We start from the raw sequence: 23,384 nt of genomic DNA, 5'->3' as shown, positions 1-23,384 counted from the left end.
ACCCATTTGCATAGCAGATTTCGTGCCTCAGAATTTGCGTGTCTGGTCAAGGAGCTTGCTTGAGAGAGGTATGTTTGGTTCCCTCCAACAGCTGTCGTTGTCAGCGCAGCGGCACACATGATCACTGTATCGTTGGCGTATATTGATAATAGCATGTGGCTTTTTTGGGCTCCATAATATGTGCTTCTCATGAGTGAGGGAAGGGGCATATCCGAGGAGTATAATGTATACAATATCGGGCCCAGTTGTTACGGGACTGCTTGTTTCTCAGTGGGCCGCGCCGGCTGGTTCATCGGATTCTCTGGGTGTAGTCCCATCCCTGGCCCGCAGTCCGTTTCTCTGTACCTACATTTATATCGTATTTATTTTTCTTTGATTACACACCGACTTCAAAGAAGCCGAGTGCTTCTTCACCATTGGGCGCCATATTGTTACGGAACTGCTTGTTTCTCATTGGGCCGCGCCGGCGGGCTCATCGGATTCTCCGGGTGTAGTTCCATCCCTGGCGCGCAGTCAACAACAAAGCTACACTTCTGTACCAAAACAGACTCACACAACACTATTCAAAGATAAACCACATAATCGATAACCAATATTCGGATCTGCTAACTCATGAACAAAATAAGCTGTAACAATTATGAAAATGTAAACAACAAAGGTGAGACACTCAATATAAATTAACAAAAAAACAAAATGGCCTACATTAGCCCGTGCCAACCCTCATGCCCACTCTCCCCAACAATTTACTTTAGCCGGACATGCTTTCGTTCAGTATGTGCGTATAATTGGTTGCGTCTTCTTAAAATTTATAACATTATAATCGTCGCTTATGGCGTTTATCTTTGCAGCTATTTAGAATCTCATGCAAGTGGACATTTCGTTAACTTCACAGGTGCGTATAATGGTTTATGTACTCTTATAATTATTGGCATTAATATTTCTTTTATTTCTTTCTAATTTGCACGAGGTCTCCATTCAGATAAATAAGAATTCATGCACGTGCTATTGATATTGCTAATCGCCGCAAAAGAAACACGCAAGGAGGCAATTTAGAGGCAATCGTTGCGACGATTTAGGAACAATAAAAACAATAAAAAAGATAATCAGTCGTGCAACAGGTAGGTGATATAGATCTGTATTAAATCGCTCAATTCTACCTTACCCTACCTAAAGAGCTCTCAGGGGTGATACGGGGCGATTTAAATGGATAATTCCAATTAGGTAAGTATGTGAGCTTAGTTCGCGCAAGTGTTAATTTTAAATTTTTATATTTTACAGGCGCAGATGGATCACCTTTGGAGTTTCCCTCACCGTTCGCACTCTAAAGTGAAGCTCGGCGTAAGTGCCTATGTATGTATAGATATAATTTATAAATACAAAAAAAAAAAACTAAATTTAACGACAAAAAAATTCTGCTTCTTTTCAGGGAGTACGATCAGGAGTCTTCATCAATTCTCTGCCAAGGGCCCGAACGAGGATGGGCAAAAAGGAAACGGACTCACTCGGGGGATGTGGGTGTGGTGTCGCCTGTGGCCGCTTCTTCGTTGTTGGCGCCCGGTCGTTGGTGGCTCGTCTCGTCGCCTTCAGGGTTGCGCCGACGCTTGGCTGGCGGCGTCGCGCATATGGCTGGTGTGCGCCGCTGAGCCGAATACTGGGCTTTGGTATGTTTCGTGGGCCTCTCTGCTGCGAGACTGGTCCCTTTGTGGCCGGAGCCGTTAATTTTTATTTTTTTATTGGTTCGTCTCTCGTCGCACTTAAGTTTCAAGTTTTATTTTATATATATATATTTTTTATATATATTTTGGGACTTGAGCGGTTTAATTTACATATACCTATTAAATTGCAGAAAAAACAAAACCAAAATTTTCATTTGTCTGTTAAGTTATTTGTTATTACGCGCTGGCTTCATTTGTCTGTTAAGTTATTTGTTATTACGCGCTGGCTTAACTTGCCAGATGAAAATAAATTCGAATCTTTTGAGCCGATATGCAATATACAAATTTCATGCTCACTTCGAGCTGGCACGCCCGCCGTTAACCGTTGATCAAATCGAAATCCCTCTCCATTTGGGCAGCAACATCATCGGTGCCGAATTTTGGAACACGCATACATTGGCGAGGCGGCACCGTTGCTGCCCATCTGCACAGCTGCATTTTCTTGGGTCAATGGCCCAAATGACAAATGACTCTTTAAGAGTGAACCGGGCGGCCAATAGCAATCGTCGCTCTTGGCGCCGTGGATCGCAAGTCTGGCGTTGCCACCCTTCAAAAATTTGGGCTCCTCCGTGGGCCCAGCTTCACTCCACATACTCTGACCATATGACAAAAAGTATCGGCGTGGCCGATAATATCGCACGCAACCAACTAAGTACACCCTCGGTGCTGCCGATAACGTCAAATGCAACAAAGTACACTGCCCTGTGGAACTCCGGCAGCAATTCGACCTGTTCTGGATTTGACACCGTCATTGCAGTTTACCACAATAGTGCGCTCATTTAGGTAGTTTTCGAGTATCGTATAAAGGTTTGATGGTAACAATTTTATCAGTTTATTCAGTAGGCCGTTATGCCACACGCGGTCAAAGGCTTCTGAGATGTCTATATAGACCGCTGAGCAGAACTGCCGCTCTTCGTATGCGCGTAATATAAATTGCATAACGTTGGCCAGTTGCTGCTCAGTGCCGTGCTCTCGCCTGAAGCCGAACTGATGGCTGGGCATTGCCTTGGAAAAATCCTGGACTTCGAAGTGCCTTGACATTAAGAGCTTCTTAAAGATCTTTGATAGGCCCGATAAAAGGCTGATTGGGCGTTAAGATGTTGCTTCAGCTGTGTTTTTCCCAGGCTTGGGAATCATAGCTATGCCAGCGTGTTTCCATTTGTTTTGGAAGTGCCCTAGCGAGACTAGAGTTGTAAATTAGCAGTAGGTATAACAGTGCTTTTTGTGGTAAGAGTTGGATAATTCTGTTATCTATTTTATCTTCTCCAGGTGATTTTGTTTGCTTAGTGCATTGATTTTCAGCTTAAGCTTGTTAAGCGTGATTGGCTTGATTGTCTGCTGTAGCTCCAGGTCTGTTTGCTGCTGCTGAAGCTTCTGCTGCTTCAGTTGCCTCCATTCTTCGCGAATTTCTGCACGCTCCTCATCCGAGTTTGAGAAGTTGAGAAGTGGGCTGAAACGTTCTTCAAGGTGAGCGCCGAAGGCCTTCGCTTTTTCGGCAGTCGTTTTTTTCCACATTGCGTTTGAATTTGACGCATTCCTCGCGCCTCCGTTGCCAGCATTAGCCTGTGGCAGTTTTATTGACCAGTTTGGCAGCTGCTGTTTTTTTTTATTTTGTTGGTAAGTCGCCATAGCTTTTGCATTGCATAGCGATCATGAGTGTCAATGTCCACAAGCATTTTATTAATGTTCTTGTGTTTCAGCTGTGCAGCCCTGTATTGCTGTCTTGCCTCTGGAGTTCGTGTCGCCATTAAGATCTGTTTGCATCTCTGTTTCAGTCCAGTTCAAGTTCGTGCCTATGGCGGTCCCGGTGACTATGTTGGTTTCCATGATGCCTGTGTGCTGCGGCATTTGCAGCTATTTGGATGTTGCGTACGAGGATATCCACTGCAACGTCGATGTCCGTGCCACTGCGGATCTCGGTGTTTAGGTGGATTTGCTGGTCAAGAACATCCTGAAATCGATGCGTATTGGCCCCAGAAGGTAGCAGTCTGCGATTATCAGTTTGAGTTGTAAAATTTTGGTTTCTGTTAGTAATCGGATCAACTCTTTAAAGCAGGTGGTCTTCGTCCAAGTCTGTTGAGGAGTGGATTCGAAGCCGATTGCTATCTAAGCCACCGTGGACTGCAAGGTCAATTGCAGAAGGTCTTTTCCTTTTATCGTACGGGTAATGCGTCGCTCCACCGGTGTGAATTGCTTCGAAGAGCGCTTTGCCTCTGTGACAGGCTCGCGGATTGCCCCACCATGAGTGCTGGGCGTTCCAATCGCCGCAGAATATAAAGTTAGATGGAGCCGGATCGATGAAGTTGTCAAAATGTTTGAATAGTTTTGTGAAGTGTTCGACGGACCATTTGAACACTGGTGGGCAATAGATTGGGGCAATTATAATTATTTCCCTTTTATTCTCATTTTCAAGCAACAGGGCAATAGGCATTCTCTGGAGAAAGTTCGCGTTAATTGGCTGGAGGGCAGCGTGCCTGATATCGTTAGTGCCGGACGTGACCCGAGTTTCGATGACCATCATGATTTGTATGGACTCGCGTCGAATGTACAGCTCGAGTTCCGTCATTTTGTTGCCTATGCCACATGGGTTCCAGAAAGCAAATTTAAATGGGTTGCTATTTTGGCTGCAATTGTGGATGGTCAGATGTGAATTTACTGTACTGATTGGCGCCGGACTGCGGACATTTTCAGCGGAAGTATTAGTGGCTAAAGTCGATTGAGCGGCGGTACTACCGTGTGGATGACTATACATAATTGATGGATTCATTGGCGATGGCAGCTTCCATAGAGCAGTCCATTTGGACTGTTTTGCTGTCTGATTGTTGTTGAGCTGTGTTTTACAACACATGATTATTGGTATTTGTGCTATTGTTTTTATAATGAGTGGCAATTGCAAAAGGACATTTAATAAAATATATATGACATGTGCTCGCCTGTGCATTTCATGCAGACGAAGAACCGCCTGCAATAGTTTTTCGTGTGACCAAAGACCAAAGGCACCGATGGCACTGCGCTGGATCTCGAGGTTTTGCTTGCCGCTCGACCGTGATGGATTGACTGCCCAGCTCTTTCAGGTTGAGGATGCCTTCATGGCTCCCATTCGCTTTGGTCTGCAGTTCGGTTTCAAACAAATTTAGCGGCCTGCCTGTGAACCGGTGTTTTTTGACTCGGATGAAACGAGTGACAAAGCCCATTTGTTCTAGATTGGCCGCTAGCCATTCACAGGTTGTGGAGTGGTGGATATGCCGTAAGATTATGCGATATTCCTTTTCGCTGCATAGTTGGTGCGTATGCAGATTAGTGCCTTCTTCAGCCAGGGCGGTCAGAATCTTCACATTGGACACGTAGTCCACTGCCAGAGGTTACCTTTGACGAGAATTTTCGCACACATGGATGGCTTTACAGTTTATCCAGAAGTGGGATAATTGCGGGCACCATTGTTTCTCTTTCGATTCCTGCTTCAGACTCTCTTCCTGATGTTGTTGCGATTGTTGTTGTTGTCGCGGTTGTAGTTGCTGGCATTTCTGTGGCTGCTGCCCTCTTTGTACTGTCTGATGTCCGTGTTGCTCTGCCTCACTTTAGAGCATTTGTTGGCGGCGTGCCTCGTGGTGAAGCTTCATAGCGAAACCACTCTTAAAGATGGGCGTCGTTAACGGTAGTATTTGGAGAGCGGGATCATAGTCAGACTCGTCCATATCCACACATCTTCTCTTCAGAGGTGATCGCCACGTTGTGGCGGAGGTATTTATCGTTGCTAGTTGAGGCTTTGGTAGTTCGCTGGGCAGCAGTGGTGGCACACCTGATAGCCAGTTTTGTAGCAGTGTTGCTTTGTCATTGCTGGTAGTTTCTATTGTTGTCGTTAGCGTCTGTGTTGGTGGCGATTTTGTTAATGATGGCATCAAATTTCTTCTGGTTGTTGTAGCTGTTGCTGCTGCCACAGGGATAGAGTTGTTTTTCCATTGCTGGAGAAATAGCTTCCAAGGATTAACTTGTTGTTGATGCTGTATTGGCTGTTGCTGTAATAGTTGTTGCTGAGTGCCAATTATGTTAGAATTTATGCGTGTATTGGTAGAGGGGGACTGCAAAGCAGCGTTTAGTTCTTGCTGCGTTATGTGTGTGCCGAAATTGTTGGCACTTGTCGGTAAAGCAGCTCCTTTGCCCTGTGTGTGTATTTGTTCTGCACACCTTTTTTTTGTGGTGTTAGTGGCGTCTAATGCGCGTTTTGGCGGCATTTTCTTTGCTCGATCTTTTTCACAGATTTTTGGGCAAATTGGGTTTTCAATTACTGTCGTTTGCAGTGGGCTCGGCGGAGCATCAATCTCGGCAAGGACGGCGTCATCCTCGGGATCGAACATGTTCTCGTCCATGAGAAATCGGATCGCGGATGGACTTAGTGGACATGTCCGAGTCGGACTGGGAGAGGAGAGAGACTATGTACTAACTGCTTGAACTAGTCGGAGCTGCCGCCGGTGGGGCAGCAACCTGACTTAGATTGGCTGGAGCAAGTGAGTCCTTGGAGAGTCGTCGGGTAGCACCGTGAGCAGTCGCGTCTGGCACAGTCAAGGGTGCCGTCCTTAGTTTGTCAAGTTGTGAGTTGTCAGATTCACTGGCACTGAGCATGGTGTAATTCGCTATATCACCGAAGTTGTAGCCAACCGAGATTAAGGAGGCGTCGGAGGAATCACATTCCTCATCCGAGCGCGTCGGTCACTTTTTTTTTTTTTAATCTTAACCACTTTTTTTTTTTATTTGTTTTTTTTTTGTCTTAACAACTTGCCCTCCAGCAAGATACTGATTTCTTATATTTATGCTCCTCTCTTTGTTCCTAAAAAGGAAAGGAGGAAAAAATTCTGCTACAACGGCATCAGAGAGGCTACTAATCCTTCGAAGTGCTTCGAATTCCCATCTCTCTGCCAGTAAAATCAGGGATGAATGCGGTGTAAATGCTAGTTTGGCAACGGTAAAACGAGGTCTTCGGAGTGCTAACTTTGTGCGACTTCGCTTCGCGCGGGATCACATGACATGAAACAAGGAGTGGAAGGCTGTGGACTCGGCGACCTTGGTTGAAGCGATTAAAAAAGCCTAGTCAACTATTTCACTGAGTGAAATTGAAAAATATTACGATTCCATATCAACTCGAATGTTTGAAATAATTAAGAATAAGGGTGGTCATACCAAATATTAAATAATGCAGAAATAGTGCCTTTTATTATTTAAGTTACCAAGTGCCATGAAATATTGCTGTGAATAATTTTTTTTTATAGTTTTGTCGGTCAAACTTATTCACTTGAGCAAAAAATTATGTAGATTTTTAGCTATGTTTTTGAAAATATAATAAAAAAATATAAAAACCAAACCAAACAAAAAAACTTTTGTATTTTATAAATAATTGATCGTTTTACTTAACAAAATTTATTTGGTTTAAGTCCGAGTGGTCGTTATGAAGACATTATATTCTAAGTCTAAAAAAGAAGCACTGGTGCCGCTCAACTGAATATATTTGAAAAATAGTTCTTCTATTTTTTCTTCTCTCTTTGTTCCTATGGCAATTTTTCTTTCTTTCTTTTCGTTTTGAACATTCATTTGTTTACTCATAATATGACAAAATAAATGTAACGGGTTCTATGCAACGGTAAATCGGAATTTTCATCGTGAAATTCGCTAAATGTGTGGTCTATTTTTGGCTCATCTGATTAGGTTTGACAACTTTGACTTCACTTTTTGATTGACTGCGTGATTGAAAACATATAATTTCTCTGGTCTACTTAAATTTAAAGTCATTGCTACCATTTTTTTTTAATATGGGTCGGGGAAAATCTTTAACCGATCTTAAAAAAGATCAAATTGAAGGCTATATTGAATCTGGCCTAAATCATAATGAAATAGCAAAGAAAATTGGTCGAAGCCAAAACGTGGTAAGCAATTTTCTTCGTAATGAAGCCGATTACGGGAAAAAAATGAAGAGAGGAAAAAAATCTGCTACAACGGCATCAGAGAGGCGACTAATCCTTCGAACTGCTTCGAATTCCCACCTCTCTGCCAGTAAAATCAGGGATGAATGCGGTGTAAATGCTAGTTTGACAACGGTAAAACGAGTTATTCGGAGTGCTAAACACTTAAAGAGATTAAAAATAAAAAAAAAAACCTCCTCTCAATGATGCACGGAAGGAAGCGCGACTTCGATTTGCGGATTTGCCCAGTTTTCCGAAATTTTTGGACCTATTGAATGGCCGTACCAACAAGACGACGCCCCCATCCATACAGCCCGGGTTACAAAACAGAGGATTAAGGACCAGTATGTCAACTTGCTCGAGTGGCTGCCATACCCCCCAGACATAAATATTATCGAGAGCATTTGGGGACTTTTATCCACGAGAGTATATGAAGGGGGAAGATAATTTCAGGACTCGGCGACCCTGGTTGAAGCGATTAAAAAAACCTGGTCAACTACTGAGTGAAATTGAAAAATATTACGATTCCATTTCAACTCGAATGTTTGAAAAAATTAAGAATAGGGGTGGTCATACCAAATATTAAATAATGCAGAAATAGTGTCTTTTATTATTTAAGTTACCAAGTGCCATGAAATATTGCTGTGAATAATTTTTTTTATAGTTTTGTTGGTGAAACCTATTCACTTGAGCCAAAAATTATGTAGATTTTCAGCAATTTTTTTGAAAATATAATCAAAAAAAATATAAAAACCAAACCAAACAAAAAAAACTTTTGTATTTTATAAATAATTGATCGTTTTAGTTAACAAAATTTATTATTCCCTGAACCCATTAAAAATAGGTATAAGGGTATATTGAATTTGTGCAAAATCCAAATGTATGTAACAGGCAGAAGGAAGCATCTCCGACCCCATAAAGTATCAGCATCAATAGCCGAGTCAATCTAGCCATGTCTGTCCGTCCGTCCGTCCGTATGTATATATGTAGACTTGAACTTTTAGATGTAGGTGCTCCTAGTGCCTGCGCAGATCGAGTTTGTTTCCGATAATCGATAACTTACCCAGTTTCTAAGCAATCGATAAAAATCGATATCGATATCCTGTTTTTTGGGTAATTTTGATAAATAATAAGAGCTAGAGTGCCCAAACTTGACATATAGCTTCTCAAATAGAATAAATATATGCATTTGAACCATTTACTTGCTAATGGAAATATAAAATTATTTTGCGTTTAAATTCAGTGGTTCCTTTTTATTTTGGACTCATATTTGAATTATTTTTATTGTTTAGGACAAAATGCAAGTCTAAATTCGACATATATCTATGATTTCATATAATAGAAAAACGTACAGGCCTTAGTTGTTTCACATATTTCCAAAATTTAAAAATGTGAAAGCAGATATAGGCTATTAGATTATTTCAGATCGCCACATTGGCGGACGCCCAGGCAGACAGACATGACTAGTTCAACTCAGCTATTGAGGCTGAGATGCTTCCTTCTGCATGTGAGAGAATGTTTCGAGCTACAATTTAACATTTAGTATTAAGTACCTTGCTATGTTATTTGAATAAATATCGATACCACTAATCGTACAATGCATTGTAAGGTTAGTGATTGAACTGTAATCAGCATTTTTAGGCTTTCACATAAAGCTGTAATCTGTCCTGTTGGGTAAAAAAGTTGAAGCGGAGCTGATATACATTTACACTTAAAATAACGATTTTTCGAATAATTATTTTTACGGTCTTCGAGGAGTCTTACTCGAACATAGGGCTACAGAACAGGAACCTAAGGATGAGGTGGAATTCCGGAAGAAGCGCAGCACTAAAACTAATTTGTGTTAAGCTTGATATGTGTTATGATCGCAAGTACGGCAACAATTAAAGCTACATTGTATTGTCAGTCTGCTTGCCTTGGTGCATTTAATATTTCTTGCAGTCATGTTAATTTCGTCGATTTATGTAAATATAAATTATGTTAATTAAGGAAATGCATACTGATTGTCAAGAGATTGGTAGATCGCCTCAAAAGCTGTATAGAAATTTGTCAAATGGATTCTTGCAAATGTACAGAATCACATTGAAAGTTACAGTTGTATTGTTTTCAAATTAGTTGAAATAAATTAATCGGTGCAGCACATAAAAATATGAATAAAATTGAACATTTTTTGCGGTCTGCTTGCCTCGATGGTATGCAGAATAAACTGAAATAGGAAGACTCCAAAAACTAAACCTTAACCAAATGGTAGCTGCAGATCACCGTAGGCTCCTCGAGCAGGTGACCCATGTCCGCAGTGGATATTTCGTAATGAGCTTTCGCTGACGGCTGGGCTCGACAGTGGACGCTGCACGTGTGTCAGGTAGAGAGCTGCATGGCTTCACTCACAACATACGTTGAATTGAATGGACTCGAATTGAATTAAAATGAGTGAGTACGAGGCTTACGATGAAACGAATGAGTACCTATGTGAGTGCGTGTTGTGTTTCATACTAGACGGCAACAGACGCAAGCAGTAAAATAAAAGGACGAAGAAAAAAATCGGTGACGGTATGGGGCATAAGAAATAAATGTTTTTTTTTTGTTATTTTCCGTTCTTCTTTTTATACCCTGATCCCATTGATAATGGGTATAAGGGTATATTGTATTTGTGCAAAATGCAAATGTATGTAACAGGCATATATTCCTGATCAGCATCAATAGCCAAGTCGATCTAGCCATGTCCGTCTGTCCGTCCGTCCGTCCGTCCGTATGTTTGAAAGCAAGGATCTCAGAACCTAAAAGAGCTAAAGACTTGAAATTTTAGATGTAGGTGCTAGTGCCTGCGCAGATCGAGTTTGTTTCTGATAATCGATAACTCACTCCGTTTCCAAGCAATCGATAAAAGTCGATCTCAAAATCCCGTTTTTTGGGAAATTTTTGTAAATAATATGAGCTAGTTGGAAGAAGAGGGTTCAGGATATCCCCTCCCGACTAGAACCTCTTACTTGTTGGTATTGTTCATTTGAACGTGTTTATTTCGCCATTCATGCACCTCTCTAATATGTATGCATTTTTGAGTCAAGCTTTGAAGAAAGTGCAGATGAATTCGTGCGCCTATTTTGGGAAATAAAATCTTGCGTAGAAACTAGAGCTACCACCTCAAGGGAAGAAAATGATTCGTTTGGATATATACCAGATTGCCTAGTAGCTAAGATTTAGTGTGTTAACCCTCAAGCCAAGTTTCAAATTTTCAATTCCTGACCTTGGAACGGAATCCTCAAAATCGTCCTCTAAAAGTCGGTATTCAAATTTTTAATGGAATACTTGGATCTGGGTCATATGTCGCTAGTCGTTTCAGCCCATGTATATGGGTCGAAAAATTTAAGCTTGCCTATTCAAGGCATATATCATCTTTTAATATAAATGTTCCACCAGAAATATGTACTACAATTATCTGATGTAGAAAGTTTTAGCCGGATATTTAAAGGTTAAAGAATATAAAGCCGAAAAAAATCGATCTCAAATATTATTACCCCCTCTATCTAGTGCTTGCCTATTAACTCAGTAGAGGTCTTAAATATAAACTACCTACCCTGTTTGACGATTCTCTTGCCCTCAATTTTAATATTATCACTTTTACTGAGACATGGCTAAAACAGAAAATTTGTCAATACTTCCTTGCAAATACACCTCTAACAAATTTTATTTTCCGTAACGGAAGAAACGTATGCATAACTGTTGTGCCTTTTTCTTCACAACTAATTGAGCTTTTGATTTCGGTGATCGAGCAAGTGGGTGTAAAAGTGGCATGTGGTAGTTTGTGTGACTATATATTATGTTTTGCTATTCCACCACTATCTAAAATGACCATTTACCAAAGCCATATTAACGCTATTAAATCTTTCTCCTCCCCTTCGTCGTTCTTGACGACTTAAATCTCTTAAAGAGGTTGCCAAGTCATTGCCAATAGATTCAACCTTCCCTAGCTGATGTTCATCAACTTAATAATTTTATTCTGTAAGTGGATCGATCTCAATTGTGCAATTGTGCAGACACTGATGTTGCCCTTTAACTTTATCCTGCACTCGCCCTTTGATATATGTGTCTTTCTTGATTACCCAACGATGTCTGATAGCGCTCCCTGGTTCTCAGGGGAGCTCCGCAAGTGTGGAGAAATTTATTTATTTTTAATGCAGCTCCCACGAATGCTTTTGGAGCGATATGGCCACGGCGCTTATCTCAACATCTTTCAGAGTGGACTGGAGACACTGTGACACTGAGACATTGACACACCATTAGCAGTCTCTTCACGGTAGATAACTTGGTTCTGAGCATGCCAGAGACCCAACAGAAGTAAACTCAGGAAAGTTGAGCGCAACGAACGGAGGATAATTAGGTAGCAGAAACCTCAGCCTCAGAAGCAATGCTTTACAGCCGTTCCGCAGGAATAAAGGATATACTATTGTTAATATACAAAACACAATAAAAAAACAAGTAATAAGTTCTAGTCGGGAGCTCCCGACTAGGGGATACCCTGAACCCTCTTATTCCAACACCAAAGAAATTAATAAGAAAAAGTTCCCTTGGCAGGGTTCGAACTCGCAACTGACCGCATTACTTGCTGTCGACTCTACTCAACTGCTACACCAGCAAAAAAAAAAAAGTACTTTCCCCGGTAAGGCTCGAACTCGCGACAGACCGCACCACTTGCTATGCCTCTACTCAGCAGCCACACCAATAATTAAGTACTTATGTTAAAAAAAAGGAAGTAAAATACCATTACAAAACAAGTCCCAATGACCATGCTGTTAGAATGAAAAGCAGACGCGAATGTGTGTGTGTACATGTATACAGAAATTCTTCAAGCTGCTGCCCCATTCAATTGCGCAGTTGCATATAACTTTGGTTTTTTCTTAACCGATCTTTATGAAATTTTCTACAGTATATCTTATTGTACCATAGAATATTTGTGTATTCTGAAAAGTCAAGTGCATTTAAATTGTGGCTTAAATTGGATGGCAATAAAAGTTGGGTTATTAACTTAATTTATAGCTCTAGGGTGATAGCGGGGAGGTGGCGGTAGATATAAAATGAAAGATACTTGACATATATATTATATTCGAAAAACAACATATTATGTTTGGTGACCTTACCTCTTATTATTTACCAATATTGCCCAAAAAACAAGATATCGATATCGATTGCTTGGAAACGGAGTAAGTTATCGATTATCGGAAACAAACTCGATCTGCACGGGCACTAGGAGCACCTACATCTAAAATTTCAAGTCTCTAGCTCTTAAAGGTTCTGAGATCCTTGCGTTCATACATACGGACGGACGGACAGATGGACAGACGGACATGGCTAGATTGATTCAGTTATTGATGCTGATCAAGAATATATATACTTATGGGGTCGGAGATGCTTCCTTCTACATTTGGATTTTGCACAAATACAATATACCCTTATACCTTACCTTATACATTTTTAATGGGTTCAGGGTATAAGAAAAATAAGTGGTTATAGCCGGGAATATTCCGACTAAGGGATGCCATGCAGCTTTATTTGCCAACACCAAATGCAGCTCTCGCAACGAGTGCGTTTGTTTTAGCACAAATAGAAATAAATTAAAAACAAAATAGTTCCTTCAATAAGACTCGAACCCGGTACAGAACACCTCTACCTAAGAGCCATACCACTAATTAACTCTAGGAGGACCTACATTCGAAATTTCAAGTCTCTAGCTCTTATAGAAAGAAAAAACACACGAGAAAATATAATTATCTCTTCGCATGGATGCTGAAATGTGAAGACTGTCATGACCGTAATCCTTTAGGTACTTCGCCGAAAAAAAAATGTTTAAATATAAATAAAAATTTTGTATTACTTACATGACTTGTTTTATAGCAAAAAAACATAAATGGCAGAAAAAACAATAAATTGTATGCGTTCGACTTAAAGATGTTCATTTTACTGAAATAAATTAAAAAAATTTTAATTTTAGTAATGTCTGAAGCATACAATCTAGTTAGATACGCATGCTCTCTCGAAGTAAGGGTTCCATTTAAGGTACTCTTTTCAACATTTCGCCATGTTTTAAATCTAAAAAAATCTGTAGGATTATTATGATTTAAAATTTCTTATTTAAAGTTGCCGCTTGCCTTCGTTGATATACCAGCTGTTTATGGTTATGATACTTTACCATTTTGCACAAGATCGATAGAAAACTCTATTAATCATCGCAAAAAACACGAAATGATCGCGGCAAATTTACACATTTTTCTCAAAATTGCAATTTTTGAAAAATATATGATATGAGTTTTCTTATGGGGAAAAAGAAATGTGTAAGAAATGTGGTCGGTGGACAAAAGATATTAGTTCATAAATTTAAAGGATATATATATATATATAATGAACAAGTGAGCGGCTCTTTGGTGGAGTTGCCGACAAGGGGATACCCTGAACACTCTTCTACCAACAAAAAATGACCCTAAGACCCTTAGCAGTAATAAAAGTATATTGAAAAAAGCTCCCTCGGTAGTGTTTCAACGCGCAACAGACAACACTACTTGCCCCTACTCTATGAAAACAAGTAAGAAGTTCTAGTCGGCCTTCGTTTTTGTTTGGGTTCGAGACACGTTCGAACGCTTAGACAGCAAGAGAGTAAGAAATACATTTTACCTGTGCGTTAAAACGGGATCGCTGCTCTTTTTTATTCCCTCGCACTACAGAAACTGTTTTGGGTAACTCTCAGTGCTCTTTCTATATGTGTATTTACCGTTGTACTGTCAGTGTGCGTCTGTCCGAACAAGCAAAAATGCCCACAAATTCAATTTTTCTGAAAATTGGTTCTGTTGCTGGTGGATCGCTACATTTAGCCAAATACAATATAAACACTAAGGTGAAAACCGCCCAAACATTTGCTTGCGACGCAAAATTTCTACCCTGGCTTCCTGAACTGGGTTTTACAATTTCGCACGACTTGCTAGCTGATTGTCTGTTCGAATGGCAAAGTCGCGGCTTGTTGATTCTGACACGAGCAACGAAGCTAGTCGCCAGCCTGCGTTCAGCAAAGCTGGTCGATGGTGTTTTGCGTCGCTTCGTTTCCGATTTACATTGAGCGATAAAGTTTTGATCCTACGATCGACACAAAGTGCTTTTGCTTAATCCATGAAATGAATGCCTTATTTAAATGATATATTACCCTAGATACCAACAATAAATTTTACAGGAAAATTGAAGAATTTAATAATTTTTATACAAGGCGCTTCTTGCGCAATAACTATGTTAAGAAAATAGCACACATTTATTGATTTCAGTTTTGTTTTTGGACAGTGTATGCTCGAGAAAAGTTCTTGTCTCAGCCAATGGCGTGCAAGCACCTTTGGTTGTATGCGTGAATTATGCATGAATAAGTACATCAAAATACGTATGTATGTAAGTATGTGTTGTTATTCACTGCTCTGGCTTTAGCTGACAATAAATTAATTTTGTTAGTTTTCTAGCGCTGTTCATGACCTACCCCAAATTTGTGTTGCATATGAAAAACTCTTAGAAAATAGCTACTTTTAAATATATGCACTTATTTATAGTTTTTCTTTAATTTAATTATTAATTAAATTGTTATTATTTTAATGTAATACAAATTATATTAAGAAATATAAGTGAAAATTTGTGGTTTTTAAAGATAATTCTTCTTAATTGTTTTATTTTTAATTACATTTTTTTATTGTAATTAAAAAGTCCAAATGTACTTTAATGTAAAATTAACATTAATTTAATTAAATGAAATTGAATATATAAATATTTGCATCTACTTAAAAATAGATATTTTCTACGGATTGTCAACACAAATTCGGGATAGATCAGCGCTAAAAAGCCAGAACAGCGAATAAAAAATACATTCAAATATGCTGTTATGTATGTATATTCAGGCCTGAAGTTGAGAGTACATTTTTTTCCAGCTTTTTCGCTCTCTCGACTGTGAGAGCGCAATGATACAGATTTCGTTTTCGTTCATAATTTTCAAAAAATCAAGCTGCATATTGACATTTTATTGTATGGCGTTGCTCATCTTAGTATTTAGATTGTCTTTGATTTAGCCATACCAGCCATACCAACCATATTGAACAGTTTCTGTTAGCTAAATTGAATGCATGTGATTCCATACATATATATATCTATGAATATTTACAGGTAATGCTTTAAATACCCTGAGCCCATTCAAAATAGGTAACACGGTATAACGATTTTGTACCTATATATGTAAAAGGCAAAACAAAACAAATCCGACCTCATAAAGCTTATATATTCGTTGGCAGTATCAATATTCGAGAGATCTAGTCAAGATCTTCTGTATGTCTGTCCGCTTGTCCGAATGAGAGCCAGAAGTATTCACCAATAATAACAAATATTACACACCACAAGAAAATTTATTCAATATCGGTTAAGAAACATATAAATTAAAAATAACCCCTTTTATAATATAGTATCGGACACTCCTCGGACTAGCCCGTGCCAAATTTTATGCTTTATATTTAGTTCTTTATCCAGGGCCTAAAAAATTTAAATCTGCCTGTACTATTTTGAAAATATATTTGAAGCTAATTAAACCATTATATGAAAAAACTTTTTCTGCGCCCACTAGTTTTGCAGTGAGAATCTTAAAGCCGAAAAATATACGCATCAACCAAATTATCACAAATATCGCTTAAAATAAATAAACATTTTCCGCCAATATCAAGAGTGATTGGTGTGACACTCGTGTCAAATGAATATTCGTGAAGATTTTTGAAATTATTTTTAAGCCGATCGGATGATAAACAAAATCTTTTGTAGAACTGTTTTGCGCTATTTACTACAGCTTGGGATGAAATTTCGAAAATCGATGAAGCATGCCAAGCTCCTATGTGGGGCTTTGAAAATAGGCTTGAAGCAAATCAGATGAAACTTACAACTTGATTCTGCAAAAATATATGAAACACGTTTTGAATGAGCTCGAAACATTACCCACCAAATCTTTGACCGCCAAAGTGTGAAACACCTATTCCAATGAAATCGAAGGAGTCTCTTTGAAAATGATTTTGAGGCTGAGCTAAATACAAACGCTTTTCGCCATTAAGATGAAATATTTCAAACCCACGTGCATCTTGGCGTGCATCTCTAGCACATAAATGATTGCCGTTTGGGCTGTGTGTTGACTACCAATCACTTTATCAGGACAAATAGTTTTATATATGTATATTTAGCGGGTGTTGCCCGGCTTTGCCCGTGGAACGTTTCGTGCTAAAAATTTTAGAAATTTTGAAATCTACCCGTTTAACCGTAAGCTCCACTTCTATTTAAAAATATGTTAAAACTACATCGAATAAGAGGTTTCTGTCCTTGTAAGTCTAAATCAAAAAATCATTGAATCGCCCTTATTACCTAGGAGCTATTGTTTTGCGAAAAATGTGGCGCACACCTCAAATAATTTTTCATATAGATCCTTAAAAATGAATTTGAGCTCGAAACGTCACCCACCAAATCTTTGACCCAAATTTCGAAAAAGGTGTACATTTTTTAAAAAGTGTAAAACACACCCCAAAGGAATTTGAACAAAGATATTTTAAATTGATTTAAAGGACGATCGGATACAATCATTATTCGCGATTTATCCATACTTGCATGTGGAATTTCCCGAAACTCCGTTTTGATGTTCACCATCTTCATATAAGTTTACTACAGTGAAAATTTAAGATTTCTAGCTCTGACGGCTTGGGCTGTGCGTTGATCACCAGTCAGCCAATAAGTCAGCCAGGACAAACATTTTTATTTATAGAGCTATAATAAGATATATAAAAAAGTTATGACAAGCATAGTAACCTGCCGTAACTAACAAGAAAATGTTCTGTTGCATATTGTAATAGATGTTTACTTTCAATGCAATCAAAATTATATTAATATAAAAAAAAAATACCCGTTTTATAAGATTATATTTACAGGGTATAATGCACACATTTGATAACAGAGATAAAGAAATATATCTAAATTGAGATAAAAAATAATAAGATAGCTCGGACTGTGCTTTGGTTTTTAGATGTGAAAGATACAAAATCAGTGTTTTGTGCATTGATGCTTCTTGGCCTTAAAAAAATGGCCAGACGATCCATAATTTTTATTATTATATGGGTACATTTTTCCTGCACTTTACCAAAAAAGGTCAGCAATCATCCATTGTAATTACACTCAAATTTTAAATTCGTCATATGTAGGTTACAAAATGTGATGATAATACAACAGAGACAGCTAGTGGCACAGCATATTGGAAATTTCGGGGCGTTCGTTACACAACTTCTGAAGACATTCTATGTTGGAAGGACCATTGGGAACTCTTTTTACGCGAGTGTAACACAACTACCGGCCAGTGGCTGCCAGAAAAGGTTGTATGCAAACCAGAAGAGAGGATTAATAAATATTGCCCGGAGGACTTAGTCGAAATTTATGATGACAAAGGTGATCCGCTATGTTTTAAAATTTCATCAAAACCACAGAAGTATGATGACAATTTTTGCCATGGCTCTAATAAAATTTTACCATTAGATATTTCTAAACATCAGATTGTAAGTTTCACACAGTTCTTGTATGAAAAAAACGTTAGTGAATATTGGTTACCAATACAACGTGAAAATAGTTATATGCCATATAAAATACGTTTGCCAGGTGACCGTTGGGGACAAATTGTCAACGACAATATTAACCTAACAGATTTAAGATCTGATAAAAAATGTATGTCAGTACGATATTACCATCGCCTACAACAAAAAAATGATAAGAAAGAGAGTTCTGATTTTATCATAAATATTACTGATTGTGAAGACTTGTTGCACTCGATTTGTATATATCAAGATAACCTAATAGCCAGATCAGGCTGTCCCGAAGGAGAAGGCGCGCTTACTTATCGTCCACATGAATGCTATGGTGTCAACTGGCAAAAAATATTATCTACAGAACAAAATTCGATTCGCATAAAAGAATATTTTTCAAAACGCAATAGCTTAAGAATGTTACTTAGCGAATTCCTACCAAGGGAAAAAAAAAACGAATTCTTTCAAGTTGACAATTTTGTGGACAAATTTGGCGACGAATACGTGATTCTCATGAACAGAAATGAAGTAGTGCAAGTTGTTAGTCATGCAAATAACAAAAGATTACCGATTTTATACAAAAATACTATCGACAGACTAGAAAACCCCGTTGAACTGATATTGAAAGTCGACATAACATTACAAGCGTTAATTCTGATAGTTTACAATGGGGACTATATTTGGCGTATTAATAAAAATGACAATGGTGTGCAATGTTTTACAAACGCAGATTATGATCTTCAAAGAAGCACTAAAATTGATCTTATTTGGGAAAATAAAAGCAAGACCAAGTCAATCTTTAAATTGAAACTACTTGGCGACGGACCAGGCGAATATTGGTGTGAAGGACACACTATCTTCGATTTTAATTTTGTGACCACCCAACGGGTAGTGGCAACAAAAGAACAACGTGGACATTCCTTTGCTATGAAAATAAATATCCCATGCATTATAGAAACTAAAAATGAATACACTAACATGTGCAACAATATTTATAAAAACATAAAAAAGCTTGGAAAGCATGTACTGAAGGTGCTACGAGAAAGAAGTAGCGAGGTGTCTCGAGACTTGAATCTACATAATTCACGTATTATGGATATAGAAGAAATTGCTACACAAAATATAAATTGTTGGGTTCACTTGACTGCTTCCCTAAAAAACTCTGCAGTTGATAATAGTGAAGAGGAAAGTAGCCAGGAAGATAATAGCTTGGAAAACGATAATAATGTTAGACACGACACTTCAGTTCGTATGCAAGTTTGGACTTTATTAAAAGAGCTTTTATCACTTTACAGCCCAAATAATTCGATTGTAATACGTAGCTCAGAATATTGTTTTCCAATTCAATTTAATTTGAATAATGACACATACCAGTGGAAGCAGGCGGTGATTGGGCAAGTGGGCACATTATCACGATTGTGTCTTCAAACTAATGGCATGCCATATACACGCCATTGTCTTGGCAATTTTACGCATGGTGCTTATTGGGAAACATTGAAGGGAAACATATCATGCCAACTTAACGAATACAAATTGAAAATAACAAAAACTCTTTACAGCTTAACTAACTCGAAAATGCTTAAAGCTACACCAGCAAGGGTGGTTAAAAAAGTTAAAGATATTTTGCAAGAATATGCTGGACAAGTTTTACCTGTGGATATACATTTTACTGCTGACATTGTGCAAGCTTCTGTAAAAAGTTTGGATCAGTTTGTTTTGAGTTTGCCAAAAAAAGCGATGGGTGCGGAACTTGTTCATGCTGACGCAGTATTGAAAGACATCACCCGAGATCTTATATATATTTACAATTATCTGATAAATGTGAAAGAAACCACAATACGGATGTCAGCTGAATTAAACTCAACCAACAAACTTCTGGAGGCATTTGAAATCGCAATGAATACTTTTTCATCACAGACAATATTTAATAAAGATAATGTAAGCGGATCTATTGGAAATTCTAATGAATTAGAACCGAGAGCCGATTTTGAAGTGTTGGACTATGAGGATATTGGAGTTTCCGTAAAAATATCACCCAATTTACTCTATTTTATTATTAACCCGTTGATAGCTAATATTTCTGGAATAGCAATATTTAAAAATGATAATAATACAACGGAACTACCATATTTACTAAATGGTGCATTTAAAAATGAGCACTACCGATTCCTGCAGTCGAATCATGAAATTGAGGACTTCATTTACGAACCTAACTTACAATTAGCCACATATGTTCCAGAAAAACTCTTGGGACAATTGGATGCAAATTTAAATACCCTTAATGTTACCGAGGTAACAAATAGTATTGTGATTATTAAAGTCTACTCAAATGACAAACTTTTTCAATCACAAGCCAATCATATCTCACAAAGTGCTTTGGGTCGTGTCGTTTCAATATCCTTACCGGGTCACAGTACGCATTTACCTGAAGAATTGCCACTTGCTTTTAGACTTTTTCAAAGTGATTCATCAAAACACAATAAAACCAAAAATATGTGTGGATATTGGAATTTTGAAAAGTGGGCCTCAGATGGGATTCAGGTCTCCAGTCTCTCCGAAATGTACGAAGATATTGTGTTATGTCAAGTAAGCCATCTAACGCCATTCGCTTACCTAGTAGGCTTTAATTTTACTGTGGAAGAAGACATTGAAGTAAATATCCAGCAAATTCATGACCAGGCTCTTGACATTATAACGGTAATAGGCTGTACATTATCACTTCTCGGTATATCTGGCATATTTATAACTGCAGCAATATTTAATTCTTGGCGCCAGAAACCGTCTTCCAAGGTACTACTACAACTTTCAGCTGCAATAGCTTTGCAGATGATAATTCTTTGCTTTGTTAATACAGAGGAATATTCACTACATTTAATTATAAATAAAATTATACCTAGTTGTGTAGCAATTGGCGCTCTTCTTCACTACTCTGTCCTGGTTCAGTTTTTCTGGATGATGGTGATTGCATACTTGCAATTCAAGCGATATGTGCATGTATTTGGAGGAACTCGGCCGAACAGGTTCTTTATAAAATCGACCGCTCTATGTTGGGGTGTACCAGTTATACCAGTTGTGCTTGTTATTCTGCTAGATTCTGATTCGTTTAGTCAAGGGGCCATTTGCTACCCTTCCGGTTATGCGCTTTACTTCGGCATAATTATGCCAATTTCCATCATCATAATAGCAAACTTTATTATCTTTTGTCTTATTATATATAATATATTAGGAAGGTCCAGCACACCAATAAGGCATACTGATAAACCCGTTTTAATCTATCAGATAAGGTTATCAGTACTGCTCTTCTTTTTATTGGGATTTACATGGTTTTTCGGTTTTTTATCAACAATAAAAGTTGGTATTGTATTTTCATATCTTTTCTGTCTCACAGCAACTCTGCAAGGGTTTGTTATCTTTATATATTTTATTATCTTAGATCCTGTTACGAGACGTATGTGGCGAAAATTTTTTTACGAGCTTTGTTCTAATAAGAGTTATCTTCAAAGTACAGGTACTATTAAAGACACAACGCAATCATATTAAATAATATAATACTTAAGTTGTCATTGATTTATTCGTTAAAAACACTTGTACTAGGTTAATTATATTACAAGTATGTATAGTATTTAATATTCTAATAAACAATTATTGCACGAAATATCTTAATGATGATGTTGACTGGCCCGATCTCCGATGTGTATGTATGTATGTATTTTGTTTATTATAAAACAAAACAATTGCGGAACTTCCGGTGGGCTGTCTGTTTTCTTGTTTGCTTGACTTTCATCAGCCCCATTTGTAAGCTTATAATTATCCATTATGTGAATCGTGTAATGACAATCAACCGTTGGTATGTTTGCGTGTAGGCATAGTCGAAAAATCTTTAATTGGTGAGGGTGGGCTTATAATTTTTATACCGTAAGCCCATTAAAAATGGGCTTAAGGGTATATTGTATTTGTGCGAAATGCAAATGTATGTAACAGGCAGAAGGAAACATCTCCGACCCCATAAAGTATATATATTCTTGATCCGTCCGTCCGTCCGTCCGTATGTATGAACGCAAGGATCTCAGAACCTATAAGAGCTAGAGACATCAAATTTTAGAAATAGATGCTCCTAGTTCCCGCGCAGATCGAATTTGTTTCCGACAATTGATAACTTACTCCGTTTCCAAGCAATCGATAAAATCAATGTCGATATCCTGTTTATGGGCAGTTTTGGCACTAACCAAAAAATTGAATTTGTGCGCAGTTTTGCTATCTTTTTATTTCTAAATTTCGAATTTTTTGGTTCTTTATTTAAAATGCTTTTATAAATAATAAGTCCAATAGACTTGTCCTGCTTCAGTCAGCCAAACTGCTGCAGCCCCGTCAGCTCCTGGCCACAAAGGGAAAACTTACCCGCAATCTAGTCCACTTTGTAAGAAGCAGTGTCTGTGCCTCTTAATATTTCATATGTTCCCAATTATTTGTGATCCTAAATTTTGGCTTGCACAAATGATTGTTTAAGAGTTCAAACAAAGAAGACGAAACCCGCCTTTCAGGCTGAAGATCAAGTCCTGCCGCAAAAAACTAGCTTTGTCTTCCGACCAAGATTCTATTCATTATCAGAATGTCAGAGGTCTCGTTCCAAACTTAAAAATCTTTTTTTGGCTAGCTATCCTACGGTTCGGATATATTCGCATTTTCAGAAACATGGTTAAATTCAAACAATTGATTTTGAGGTTTTTTTGAACAATATTATTTTGCATAAAAATGATCGGTGGACTTGAGGAGGTGGTCAGAACTTTTCTTTTTTAGTATGCCTACTGTTGCTGAGATTGTATCAGCTAACGTGCCTTGTCCTACGCGGAATATCAATATATTCATCCTTCTTCTGATATTCAGTTTTATACGAAACATTTAACATTTTCTTTACACGTGCATGATAATGACCTATTTAGAGTGTTAGGTGATTATAATTTACCGAATATCTCTTGGTCATTATTTACTGCCGAAAATAATCTAGCTCCCTCAGCACAGCATTCCTTTATAGATTGCATGCTAGACCTTTCGTTGTTTCACATTAATTCAATTTCTAATAGTTTTAATAGAACACATAATATAGTAAACGA

The 23,384-nt window shown here is 38.1% G+C and overlaps 1 long non-coding RNA gene and 1 other non-coding gene across 2 annotated transcripts; both read left to right on the top strand.

The window, feature by feature from the left end:
• Nucleotides 1-965: 965 nt before the first annotated feature.
• On the top strand, nucleotides 966-1,900 carry LOC116650029 (uncharacterized). Its single transcript, XR_011416226.1, has 3 exons — nucleotides 966-1,221; nucleotides 1,279-1,350; nucleotides 1,427-1,900. It is a non-coding gene; the product is annotated as an uncharacterized lncRNA (long non-coding RNA).
• A 15,830-nt stretch (nucleotides 1,901-17,730) lies between these two features.
• Nucleotides 17,731-18,787, top strand: LOC26531731 (uncharacterized). The gene is made up of 2 exons (XR_011416150.1): nucleotides 17,731-17,848; nucleotides 17,902-18,787. It is a non-coding gene; the product is annotated as an uncharacterized protein (transcript).
• The last annotated feature ends 4,597 nt before the right edge of the window (nucleotides 18,788-23,384 follow it).

The sequence above is a fragment of the Drosophila virilis genome, chromosome 2 (genome assembly GCF_030788295.1).
Source record: "Drosophila virilis strain 15010-1051.87 chromosome 2, Dvir_AGI_RSII-ME, whole genome shotgun sequence".
NCBI lineage: Eukaryota > Metazoa > Arthropoda > Insecta > Diptera > Drosophilidae > Drosophila > Drosophila virilis.
The sequence above is the reverse complement of the archived record's forward strand: the minus strand, read 5'-3'. Positions and strand labels throughout refer to the sequence as shown.